The following is a 12,704-nucleotide window of genomic DNA, read 5'->3' on the forward strand; positions in this document are numbered from 1 at the left end:
GTTTAAGCTTTGCTTAATCAGAGATCAACATAATAAATAATCACGTTTGCTCAGTGCCTGAGTTTACACAGAGCTTTCCCATCTAATACCACTTCTACAAGCCAGGAAGCTGAAATGAACTAATTTTACTCACACAGTTGTGATTCATATTGAATTGGACTTTGAATTCAAGTCCATCCGTCCTCCCTTCTCCCTCCCTCCAAACATACTTTCCTTGATCAATAGAAGGGAATGCCTCATTGTGGAAACCTATACAGGGGTGTTCATTTCCATTTTCCATTTATTATCTCAGAGTATATTTTCATAATCCCAACACACATCTAAAAATAGTAAGTCATCATCTCATCAAGGTCTAGATGAGAATACATAGGTAATGAAAACAATCACAATTGTTTCCTTGTCCACTGGATACCCACAATGCCCATTAAGTGGTCTTGGAGATATTGAAATAATTCTTTCCCTCTATGCTCTCTGGCAGGTTTTTCCATGGCTTAAGGAACTTTTTGCATGTGGTTAACCTCCAGATTCAATATTGACATCGGATAAGAGGGATGGATTTTGGACAGATCAGTTTTCATTTTGTAATTTACTTACTTTATTGGGTTTGGGATCAAAATCAGAAACAACTACTGTTGCCAAAGACTTTATCACTACATAGGTACAGACAAAAGTTCTGCACACAAACTGGGCAAAAGGGGCTCCTACTCTGGCCATGAGACTTGGAAAACCCAAGTACCACAAACCTGTATAAATATTTATTTAGGAACAAATGGTCACCTCAGTCACTCAGATAGCAAGCAGATCTTATAGTTTTAGGTCATGGGTGTTGTTTCCCAGTAATACCAAACACCCATTTCGTTGTTTTTTTTTTTTTTTTTTATGACCCAATCTTTTGTTCTGGAGGAAGTCACACATTAGTATATATTTGTCATTGAGTACTTTATAAAGTTAAATAATGAATAATGAGTGTGGTCATTGAGTACTTTATAAAGTTAAATAATGAACTCCACTGTTAAAAATGGTAGCTATGTAGTAATAACACATACTGATAACTGATTCTTTACATTGGCAGCTGGGTGGACTCAGTGTTAGAATTGCTGATAGGCTTATGTTTTATTTAGACATTAATAAGGTACAATTAAAATTTCAAATATGGGACAGTTTAAGGTTTAACACTTTTTATTTAAGCTGAGCATGGTGGCACATGCCAGTAATCCCAGTGACTCCAGATACCGAGGCAGGAGGACTGCAAATTCAATACCAGCCTTAGCCACTTAGCAAGGCATTAAGCAAATCATTGAGAAGCTGCCTCAAAAAAAAAAAAAATTCAAAAAGGGCTGCAGATATGGGTTAAGTGTCCTTGGGTTCAAATCCCAGTACAATATATATATTTAAATATGGAAATTCAGTCAAAATTTGTATTTTGAATGTGAATTCCAACAGATCACTTGGAATCATTTGAAAGAAGATAAATTTCAACTGTACAAAGTAATTTTAATTTTCTAAATTTAAAAAATTGACATTTTTGATGAAAATATATGTTCAGATTTTGTATAGTTTGAATACACTAATCTTTTACATCACCTTTGTGGTAATAAAAATGTTCTCTATTTGGGCTGTCCAGCAGCGATTGGCCATATGTTCTTCCTGAGCACTGGAAATGTAGCTAGTGCCACTAGGTAACAAAACTGAAAGTGGCTAAGTGATGCCATGTAGAGACACATAGTTTTAGATCCTTGCTATTAATAGAACACACATATGTGAAAATATTGATTATAACAAATTGGTTATTTTACTAAAATAAAGGAATACACCAATTTTCTGGAACATATATGCCATAATATATGAATTATGTATTACTTATGCATATATCCAGACTGTTTCTTAACAGAAAATATACCTATGTACAATAATATATTTTATTGTCTGATGTTTTGTTTACTTTCTGTGACATAAAAACTATAGTAGGGGCCAGGGGTACAGCTTCATGCTAGTCAGTATTGAGCATGCTCAGGGCTCTAAATTCAATTCCTAGCAACCCTCCCCCCTCAAAAACTAAAACAAAAGCCTCCAAAACTGTTTAATCTTTTAATTTGATTCTTATCAACATATAATAAGAAGATGCACAGTAGTTTGCAAACTTGATAAAATTTAGACATATGGTAAGTAAGTCTTCCTTCCCTAACTCTTCCCTCAAGCCCCCCAATATTAGAGACTTGCTTGACAGCATCCGTAACTCTGACCAACTGCAATGTAAATGTCACTATTTTTCCTAGATGCCCTGGAGTGACATGTAGTTAGACTGAAATAAGAAATCTCCACTGTTAAAAATACAAGCCAAAGCAAATACTCAGTTGGGAGTACCCTACAGTGGCCCTTCCTTAGGATCCATTAGTTTTCTTTTTATTTATTATTTATTTATTTTTATTCTTATTTGTTATATATGACAGTAGAATGCATTACAATTCATATTACACATATAAGCACAATTTTTCGTATCTCTGGTTGTATACAAAGTATATTCACACCTTTCCTGCCTTCATACATGTACTTATAGTAATGATGTCCATCTCATTTCACCATCTTTCCTACCCTTTGCCTACCCTTTCCATCCCTTTGCCCTATCTAGAGTTCCACCATTCCTCCCATACTCCCCCTCCCAACCCCACTGTGAATCAGCCTTCTTATATCAGAGAAAATATTTGGCATTTAGTTTTTTAGGATTGGCTAACTTCACTTAGCATTATATTCTCCAACTCCATCCATTTACTTGCAAATGCCATGATTTTATTCTCTTTTAATGTTGAGTAATATTTCATTGTGTATATACCACATTTTCTTTATCCATTCATCTACTGAAGGGGACTAGGTTGGTTCCACAGTTTAACTTTTGTGAATTGTGCTGCTATAAACACTGATGTGGCTATGTCCCTATAGTATGCTTTTAAGTCCTTTGGGTATAGACATAGGAGTGGGATAGCTGGGTCAAATGGTGTTTCCATCCCCAGTTTTCCAAGGGGTCTCCATACTGCTTTCCACATTGACTGCACCACTTTGCAGTCCCACCAGCAATGTATGAGTGTACCTTTTTCTCCACATCCTCACCAACACTTATTGTTCTTTGTATTTATTCTTAATAGCTGCCATTCTGACTGTAGTGAGATAAAATCTTAGAGTAGTTTTGATTTGCATTTCCCTAATTGATAGAGATGTTAAACATTTTTTAAATATATTTGCTGATTGATTGTATATCATCTTCTGAGAAGTGCCTGTTCAGTTCCTTGGCCCACTTGTTGATTGGGTTATTTGTTTTTTTGTGTGTGTGTCTGTGTGTGTGTCTGTGTGTTTAGCTTTCTGAGTTCTTTATACACCCTAGAGATTAGTGCTCTGCCTGATGTGTGAATGATAAAAATTTGCTCCCAATTAGGCTCTCTATTCACCTCACTGATTGTTTCTTTTGCTGAGAAGAAGCTTTTTTAGTTTGAATCTATCCATATATTGATTCTTGATTTTAATTTTTGCACTAGTCTTATTAAGGAAGTTGGGCGGGGGGGGATGGCTAATCCAACATGATAGAGATTTGGGCCTACTTTTTCTTCTATGAGATATAGTGTCTCTGGCTTAATTCCTAGGCCCTTGATCCACTTTGAGTTGAGTTTTATGCATGTTTTTGTGTGATTCCAATCAAAAATACCAATGGCATTCCTCATAGAAATAGAAAAAGCAGTCATGAAGTTCATCTGGAAAAATATGAGACCCAGAATAACTAAAGCAATCCTGAGGAGGAAGAGTAAAGCAGGTGGTATCACAATACCAGACCTTAAACTATACTTCAGAGCAATAGTAACAAAAACAGCATGGAATTGGCTCCAAAACAGACTGGTAGACCAATGGTACAGAATAGAGGACACAGAGACAAACCCATATAATTACAGTTATCTTATATTAGACAAAGGTGCCAAAAACATACATTGGAGAAAGATAGCCTCTTCAAAAAATGGTGCTGGGAAAACTGGAAATCCATATGCAACCAAATGAAATTAAACCCCTATTTCTCACCATTAGTTTTCAATAGAGCCCTTCTCTTTGGGCTCAAAGGCTGTTTTGACCAGTTATCTGTAGGAGGGATTTAAAAAAAGATGTAGTAGTCCCAAATTGTAAGGGAAGTTGTGGCTGGGTAACCCCCCCTTACCCTTTGAAATGGGAATGGCAGGCTCCTAAGGACAGTCAGCCTACCATTGTCATGAAGAGCAAAGAACAAGGACAATTGACATTCAGACCCTCCCCTGAGCTTTAAGAAACTGTAAGAAGGAACAGGATTTTCCAGGGGTTATTATGGAAGTCCTGTGGTAACAGCAATGAAATTTCCAAATCCTGAAGACTCCCAGGGGATCAAGCCCAGTTGCCCTCAGCAGTAACCCACTCATTAACAACCCCTATATTGATTTCTTTTATTCTCTAGTTTAAAAAAATCACTTCCCCAATTAAAAAAAAAAATCACCTGTACTGAAATTCTAACCTTAAGGTCAGCTTCTGAGGGAGCCTACTAGGACCACCTCTGGCACTTAGCACAGTGCCTGGCAAACAGTATTGCCTTAATAGTTATTTACTGAAAGAATTAACATACTTTACAAATGAAATCCTACCCTAACATTAACCTCTCCACCCAGTTTAAAGAAGTTACTCAGAAGCAATGTGACTAGACTGACTTTTACTTCCCATCTGGATCCTCACTAGGGTACAACTCCATTGGAAAAACCACTACAATTTTTATAAAGCAAATTTGTGTTCTGGTATATGGCACAATTTCACCAAAATGGAAAGTACAGATTGCAGACTGGATCATCCTGAATTGTTGATCCTTTTTTGAAATACGAGACTGCCCTTCTTGTCTCACTTCAAAATTTCATTTTGCAATGAAAGGTAAGGCTCAACAGGTACATATTTGAATAAAATAGCATGGTGGTGTAAGGTCATATTAAAATGAAAATTATTAATTTGGAGACATCTTTTAGACAACAAGTCTGATAAGGACCTAGTAAGTGGAATTCAGGAAGAAAGTGCTGGTTGCCATACCAAAGGCAAAAGTCATAAGATTTCCAAATTTACCCCAGGAGGATGACACATGTAAGGTATCCTTGTCTGCTGGTTCTTCTGGGGCCCTCTGTGGACCTGTTCAGCATGAACGTGGGTCAATATATTTATTAGGTCTTCAAAGTACCTTAAAACAGGGGAGGAAGGGTTGATTAGAGGATGCCTCTTGGAGCTAGCAGGCCTGGAGAGCTCCAGGCACTTTGGAATCCAGAAGCACTTGACATTTGGCAAATTAGAGAACATTCTGGTATTCAAACAGTTATTTTGATTTCCAATTAACCTCTTCCCAAGCCTCTTTGGCTGCAGTGGTTAGGCCAGGAGCCTACAGCTGTCTTGAGTTGGTTCAATTTGCTTATTTTGAGGGGGATGGATCATTAAAAATAAACAAGGAACAAAAAATGTTTAAAAGTTACGCTTTACTGAAGCATGAAAGTATAAAAAATTCTCAGTAAGAGTCATCTCAGACTCAAAATGGCAAAGTAAAATATTTAGAGACATTTCTTGATTCATTCCCCATCTTTCTTTCTCCCCCCTTGCCCAAGCACTTCGCACCAGCCAGATACAGAAATCACGGTTTATGTTCAAACCCTAGTTTCAGTGTGACCGCCGCCTTCCACGACAGCCGGCTCGCACACTGGACGCAGAGGCACCATGGAGCATAAAAGCGAGCCCTGCTTCACCGGTGCTGGGGCTCAGGGCATGGGGCGAATGTGCCCCCACGGGGCCGCCCTAGCGCAGGCTGGCGCGCCAGGGCTCCAGCTCCTTCCCCTGGCCTCCGCCAACTTCTCCGCCGGGGGCATGGAGCAGCCCGCAGCCCTCCATAACCTCCAAGATTATCTCGCTCGCCTTTCCCGCAGCGGCGGGGGAGCGCGGGCCCTGCGACTCCGGTTGAAACAGCTCTGCTCCGCGACACCGCCTAAGGGCGCCTGGGACCGAACCGCCTTGGCCGCCACCGCTGAGCTGCAGGCCGCTGGTCCTGCCCGCTGCTCTCTTACTACTCACGGGTTTTGACTCAGAACAAACTTCTGGCGAGCCGCAGCCCCTTCCACAGCCACCCTCTCGAAGCCAACCACCGAAATAGAAGACACAGTCCGGGCGAGGAGGGGCAGAGGGTAGCAACTCTGCAGCCGCTCCTTCCCGCGCGGGAGACGTCTGCACCAGCAGTGGTGGACGCCAGGCCACCCCCTGCGGAGCTCCAGGAGGCGCCGAGCGCTAGCGCCCACGCCCTCTAGCGGGCCTCAGCTGTGCGGAGTGGCCTTGACGCGGGGCTCTCAGCCAGCCTGCCGGGCCTCGCCAGTCGGGGAGCAAGAGCCAAGTGCGCAGCGGGCGCGGGCTCGGCCATTGGCGCGCCGCCGCTTGGGGTGGCTTGGGGCTGACAGCAAAGAGGCGGCGGGCAGGACGCGAGCGGCCACAGCCACGGCCGGCGCCCGCGGCTCGGGTCCGAGCAGCGGAAGGTGAGCGGCGGGGGGCGCAGCTGCAGGAACCCAGGGAGGATTTTGGCTCCGCGGGCGCGCCCTCCGTTACCTCTCAGCAGGGCAAGATGCGGAGCAGAGGCAGGAGCAGGGCAAGAGGACCCAGGACGCTGGAGTTTGGACTTCTTTTATTACTGGCATCTGGGGGGGGTTTGGCTCAGGCTTTGCTATTTATGCGTCTCTCCTCGCTGTGTGGAAGCCCCAGCTCCCGTCCCCCCTCCGCCTTCGCGCACCCACGTTAGGCCGCCTCTGCTGGGGAGCAGCCAGGCGCGCACTCAGCACCATGAGAGGACTTGGGACTTGTCTGGCGACTTTGGCGGGACTTGTGCTAACTGATACAGGGTAGACGTTTTCAGGTAATCACAGCCGCTCTTGGGGCGAAGGGGTCAGAGCGAGGTGTCCGGGACCCCGGCACCTCCCAGGTAGGAGAACTGGAGGAGGCCGTCGGGGCCGGCCAGGGGCGCGGCATGTCAGGCACCTGTCTGCGGATCAGCGGGGCACAAGGCGATGGCCCTGAAGGGAGGGCTGGCGCTGAGCACCCGGGCGTGTGGAGCGGGCCCGCCTCTAGGACTAGTCCTGGACCCCGGACCCCCAGCTTGGCCCCTTTCTCTTTGCGCCATGGGCTAGGGCTTCCGGTTTGGACGCCCGCCACTTCAACTCTCTGGCCAGTTCCTACAGAACAACTGAAAACTTTGCCTGAAGGTTTCTACAGCCGCCGCCAGGCATTGGCGCTGCGCTGTCCCCTCAGACCCAGAGCAGAGCCACGGGAGGGAGGCGCCGGTGTCCAGGTGTGCCCGCGTTGAACATCCTGACCTAACCGCAGCTTGGGGGCGATTTGACCTCCCTGTCGACCATTGCTCGCGGTGTCCGGCGACCTTAGTAGGTCCCCGTGGTCGCGCAGTGTCTTAGGAGAGCTTGGACGAGCTTTCCTTGTTGGTTCCAAAGAGGTCTCCGCGATGGTAGAGGAAGCGACAGCTCCCCATGCCTCAGAGGTGTTGCGCCACACTGGACACCCGCTCCTAATCCTTGGCCCCCTGGTGGAGCGCCGCATCTAAAGTCAACTTGTGAACTCTGCCGGGCTGCATTTGTTGTCCCCCGTGTGTGTGTGTGGGGGGGGGGGGGGCTGGCAGTGTGCGCGGGAGCAAGCAGGTGCTATCGGCGCGCTTGGGCATTGGAAGCCCTTGTGGAGACTGGATCTTCAACCCGAGATGGGGGTCAGGGGCGAGGCCAAACCTTGCATGGTGTTCCAGGGTTTATCTCCAGGATCCCCTTTTTGTACCTGAAGGACCCACGATGATGGGCAAATGCTGGCAATCTTTACTCTTTCCCATGCTTATTAAATGAGCTTCATTAAAGTCTATGCACAGCGGTGGTGGTGGACTTTCTTCTTTTTCTCTTAATAATAACCCCCTCCCCCCGCTATATGGCTGTACACTTGGTTTGCAGAATAGATTTCTATGTTTATTCGAGAGTAATGAGTAAGTTGGACTCCTCTTTTTTTGATGAAGACTTTCATTAAAAGCAAAAAAGGCACGTTTTAAACGTTAAAGACTTTTGGCAATCTGGCGCGTGAAAACATCAATTCTTACTTTCTAGGAGGCCAAGACCATTGGCTGTTGGTCCTCTGTGTACAGAGGTACAGAAGGTTGTGTCCTGCAGTTGCTGAGTGGCAGGACCCCTGACTAGGGGACAGAGATGGAGTGGAGCTTGTAGAAAGCTGATTGCCCTTAGCTTTGAAAGAAACCCAAACAATCAACTTGAAGAGAAATATCCTTCCCCAACTTTAATTTTTCCTTAGCTGATAATTGAATGTGCCACACAGATTTTAATAGAATGATACAGGGCTGTCTGATTGGATGCAGATTTTGGCCAGCATTTTTACTAGTGAATATTGGATAGCACTTGCCAATTTGGGAGCCTAGTTGCCGCAGTCTTGGCTGGGCACAAGATCACGAGCCACTCACAGCTTTGTAGATTCGAACAGCAATTCTTTATTCCCGAACTCACAGCAGCCCTGTACAAACACGTTCTGGGGAAATCCAAGGTGCCTGCGCCTTTTGCAGGCAAAGACTGGTTTATGAATCCTTTGTTGAGGTCCCTACTCTCAGCTTTTGCTGAGTATTGAGGATGTAAGGCTGTCCCAAGATGACCCTGTAAGGAGCTCATGGAAAAACATATGTCAGGGTTGGTGTTGAAGCTCAGTAGTAGTAGCATGTGTGACATACTGGCTTAGATCCTCAGCACCACATAAAAATAAATAAAAAAAAATATTGTGCCCATCTACAACTAAAAATATTTAAACGAAAAAAGTGCCTAATTACATTTAAAGAAAAAAAGGTCAGCTGAACCTTCTGTTATTAAATAAAAATAGTATGGAAACTAAAGAGGGAGGGGGTGGCATCTCCCTTTCCAGGGCTGGCTTGTCTAGGGAGCTTGAAGTCCAGTCTGGAGGAAGGAAGCCTCTAGAAAACTGGAAGGAGAGCCTTCTATAACCTCTATCTCTCACCATGCACAAAATTAAACTCAAAGTGGATCAAGGACCTAGTAATTAAACCAGAGACCTTGCGCCTAATGGAAGAAAAAGTAGGCCCAAATCTGTATCATGTAGGTTTAGGCCCAACTTTCTTAATAAGACTCCTATAGTGCAAGCTTTAAAACTAAGAATCAATAAATGGGATGGATTCAAACTAAACAGCTTTTCTGAAACAATCAGTGAGGTGAATAGAGAGCCTACAGAATGGGATCAAATCTTTACCCTCACACATCAGTTAGAGCACTAATCTCTAGAAAATATAAAGCACTCAAAAACTCTAACACCAAAACAACAAACAAACAAACAAAAGCAAATAACCCAATCCATAAATGGGCTAGGGAACTGGACACTTCTCAGAAGAGGATATACAATCAATCAACAAACTATTAAAAAATGTTCAACATCTCTAGATACTAGAGAAATGCAAATCAAAAATATACTAAGATTTCGTCTCACTCCAGTCAGAATGGCAGCTTTCAAGAATACAAACAATAATAAGTGTTGGCAAGGATGTGGGGGGGAAAGGCACACTCATACATTGCTGGTGGGACTGAAAATTGGTGCAGCCAATCTGGAAAGCAGTATGGAGATTCCTTGGAAAACTTGGAATGGAACCACCATTTGACCCAGCTATCCCACTCCTCAGTCTATACCCAAAGGACTTAAAAACAGCATACAGGGACACAGACAAATCAATTTTTATAGCAGCACAATTCATTATAGCTAAATTATGGAACCAACCTGGTTGATGAATCAACTTGGTTAATGAATGGATAGGGAAATTTTGGTATATATATACACAATGGGACATTACTCAGCATTAAAAGAGAATAAAATCATGGAATTTGCAGGTAAATGGATGAAGTTGGAGAATATAATGCTAAGTGAAGTAAGCCAATCCCCCCAAACCAAAGGCTGAATATTTTCTTTGCTACTAAGATGCTGACTCATAACAGGGATGAACAGGGTGGAACATGGGAGGAATGGAGGAACTTTAGATAGGGCAAAGGGGAGGGAGGGGGGTAAGGGGGGAGGAATGATAGTGGAATGAGTTAGACATCATTTCCCTAAGTACCCCTATGAAGAGGAATGGTGTGAAAATATTTTGTGTACAATCAGTGACTTGAAAAATTGTGCTCTATATGTATAATATGAAATGAATTGCATTCTGCCGTCATGTATAATAAATTTGAATAAATAATTTATTTTAAAAAATGAGATACTTCTGAAGTGGATGAGTTTTTGAGGGTATAATCATTTACTTAGATAAAATATAGAATGGGAAGGCCTAGGAAACTGGAGGAAGGGGAAAATTTTAAAGAGCTTTCACTTAATTTTTAAACTAGAAGATGGCATTGTAGGTGCCTTGGCTCCCTTTCCTTCTGTCCCCAGGCAGACAAATTTTCTGCTATACTAAAAGATGGCTGTGCACAGGATTGGAATTTGGCCAGAAGTTGGAAAACTGCATAGTTTTGTGAGGGGTTCCTGAGTTAAAAAGTTGACTGCTCTTTTATTTCTATGCCTGATATCAAGCTCCTGGGCTTTCATTTTCTCCTTTCTTTTCCTTCCTCCTTCTCTGTGTTCTGTAATAGTTGAGCTTTAAACAGGTGTATTCATCCCACTGAACCACTGCTGCTCCTCTTGGGGTGGAATTATCAGAAGACAGGCTGCTTGTCACCACCTTTCTCCTCTGCAGGATGTGGACGGCACAGTGAGTGCTGTTCCAGATGGAGTGAGCTAGAAATGGGAGACCTGCTCACGCTCTGCTTTGATTTTTTTTTGTTGTTGTTGTTTTTTAATTTCTTACATACATGACAATAGTGGAATGCATTACAATCATAATTATCCATTCACAGCACAATTTTTTTGTAACTCTATATAAAATATGGACACGCCAAATTATGCCATTATACATGAGCTCTCTTATTATTATTTTTTGCATTACAATTCTTAATACACCTTTATACCACAATTTATCGTATCTCTGTGTGTATATAAGGTATGTTGACACCAAATTCACATCTTCATACATGTATTTTTTATAATGATGAAGGTCTCCTCTGCTTTGTTTTTACTCAGCACGGCAGTCCTTAAACATAGCAGTGTGACATGACAGAAGAGCAACCAATGTTCTGAACATTTCAACATTTCCATATTTTCAGGCACTGTCTGAAGTGTCTTTCAAATACATATTGCCCGACTTAGTACTCATGACAACCTAAGGTACCCCCATTTTACAGGCCTGGAAATAAGCTCAGAGGCTATGCAAAGTGACCAGCATCAGGTACATGGTAGGAGGCAAAGCTGAGTTTGGAACTTAATTAACATGATTCATAAGCCATTAAATTGTGCAGCTTGTTGAGCATCCCAAATGCCAAAACCTGAAATCTGAAAAGCTCCCAGATCCAAAACTTTTTGAGCACTGACATAATGCCATAGTGCAAGATTTTACACCTGATCTCATGAGGTGGGTTGCAGTCAAGGTGTAGGCATGTGAAAAATAGTGTAAAAAACTATCTTCAGGCAGCATGTTCAAGACACACATGAAACAGACGTGAATTTTGTGTTTATACTTCATTCCCGTCCCCAAGATCTGTCATTACATGTATGCAGATATTCCAAAAATCTAAAAAAAAATCAAAATTAACATACTTTAGGTTTAAGCACTTTGGGTACAGGCTACTCACCCTGAACATAGTACTTTGTCTGTATCAGACAGAGTTAGCATTATGATGCATACCCTGGGAGCTTAACCTGATCCTGTTTTGAGATCCTAGACCTTTTTGCATGCTTCCCTTTTGATTGGTTAGGCAGGAGTCTAGTAAGGGTGGATGGATGACTCAGCTGCAAGCAGCATTGTCACCCCAATAACAGGACTAAGGACTGAGGGACACCAGCTCTCAGGACACTTATAAAGTTGGTCTCTTCATTTTGGAGGATGACTTTCAAACAGAGTCAATGGATATGTTTGCTCATTCTGGAGACTGTAGTGCATCCTAACAACATCAACAGAAATAACTGTGATTGTCAGCAGCAAAATGGAATAGCTACTGCTGTTTGGAACCTTGCTGTATGGCATCTTGCAGGGAGCTGATGGCCAAGGCTAAGATCTGAGGTCTTTGGGCAGTGGTACTGGGTAGACATCTGACTTTCATGCTTCTGTATTCTGTAAAAGAATTTTTAAAAACTAGGCACTTCCTTGCCCTTTGATAAGTTCACATCTGAAATTTTTATCCTGTTTATTCAGTTCAGAAGCAGAGAATATATGCTCTATAGTAAATACTGCATCTTAAAATAAAACTTTTACAAAGATGTTTTAAAGATATCTATCAGAGAAAAGCTGGGTACCCAAGGACTTGATACTATCCCACTGTCCATTTAAAAATACATGAAAAAGCTTTTATTTTTATTTTACCTCCTTGAACAGGTATTTTCTTATAATTTTTCCATAGAATTGTATCATATTATAACATGTTTTTTTTAAATTTTTTTTTAAAGCTAGAAACACTTTATTTTTTTTAAAGAGAGTGAGAGAGGAGAGAGAGAATTTTTAATATTTATTCTTTAGTTCTCAGCGGACACAACATCTTTGTTGGTATGTGGTG

General features: G+C 42.5%; 1 protein-coding gene and 1 long non-coding RNA gene across 13 annotated transcripts in view; one reads left to right on the forward strand and one right to left on the reverse strand.

The window, feature by feature from the left end:
• Window positions 1-6,221, reverse strand: part of LOC308631582 (receptor-type tyrosine-protein phosphatase mu-like) — a 102,349-nt gene extending 96,128 nt beyond the window's left edge. For all 3 annotated transcript variants that reach the window (XR_014018260.1, XR_014018261.1, XM_081262926.1), the window contains exon 1: window positions 6,097-6,221. The gene's annotated coding sequence lies outside the window, so the exon portion shown is untranslated. The remainder of the gene's footprint in view (window positions 1-6,096) is intronic.
• Window positions 6,222-6,415: 194 nt separating this feature from the next.
• The window catches only part of LOC308631583, a 186,775-nt gene continuing 180,486 nt past the window's right edge, over window positions 6,416-12,704 (forward strand). For all 10 annotated transcript variants that reach the window (XR_014018263.1, XR_014018264.1, XR_014018265.1 and 7 more), the window contains exon 1: window positions 6,416-6,548. This is a non-coding gene — a long non-coding RNA (uncharacterized lncRNA). The remainder of the gene's footprint in view (window positions 6,549-12,704) is intronic.

Source organism: Spermophilus citellus (genome assembly GCF_964194105.1).
Source record: "Spermophilus citellus genome assembly, chromosome: 12".
Taxonomy (NCBI): Eukaryota; Metazoa; Chordata; class Mammalia; order Rodentia; family Sciuridae; genus Spermophilus; species Spermophilus citellus.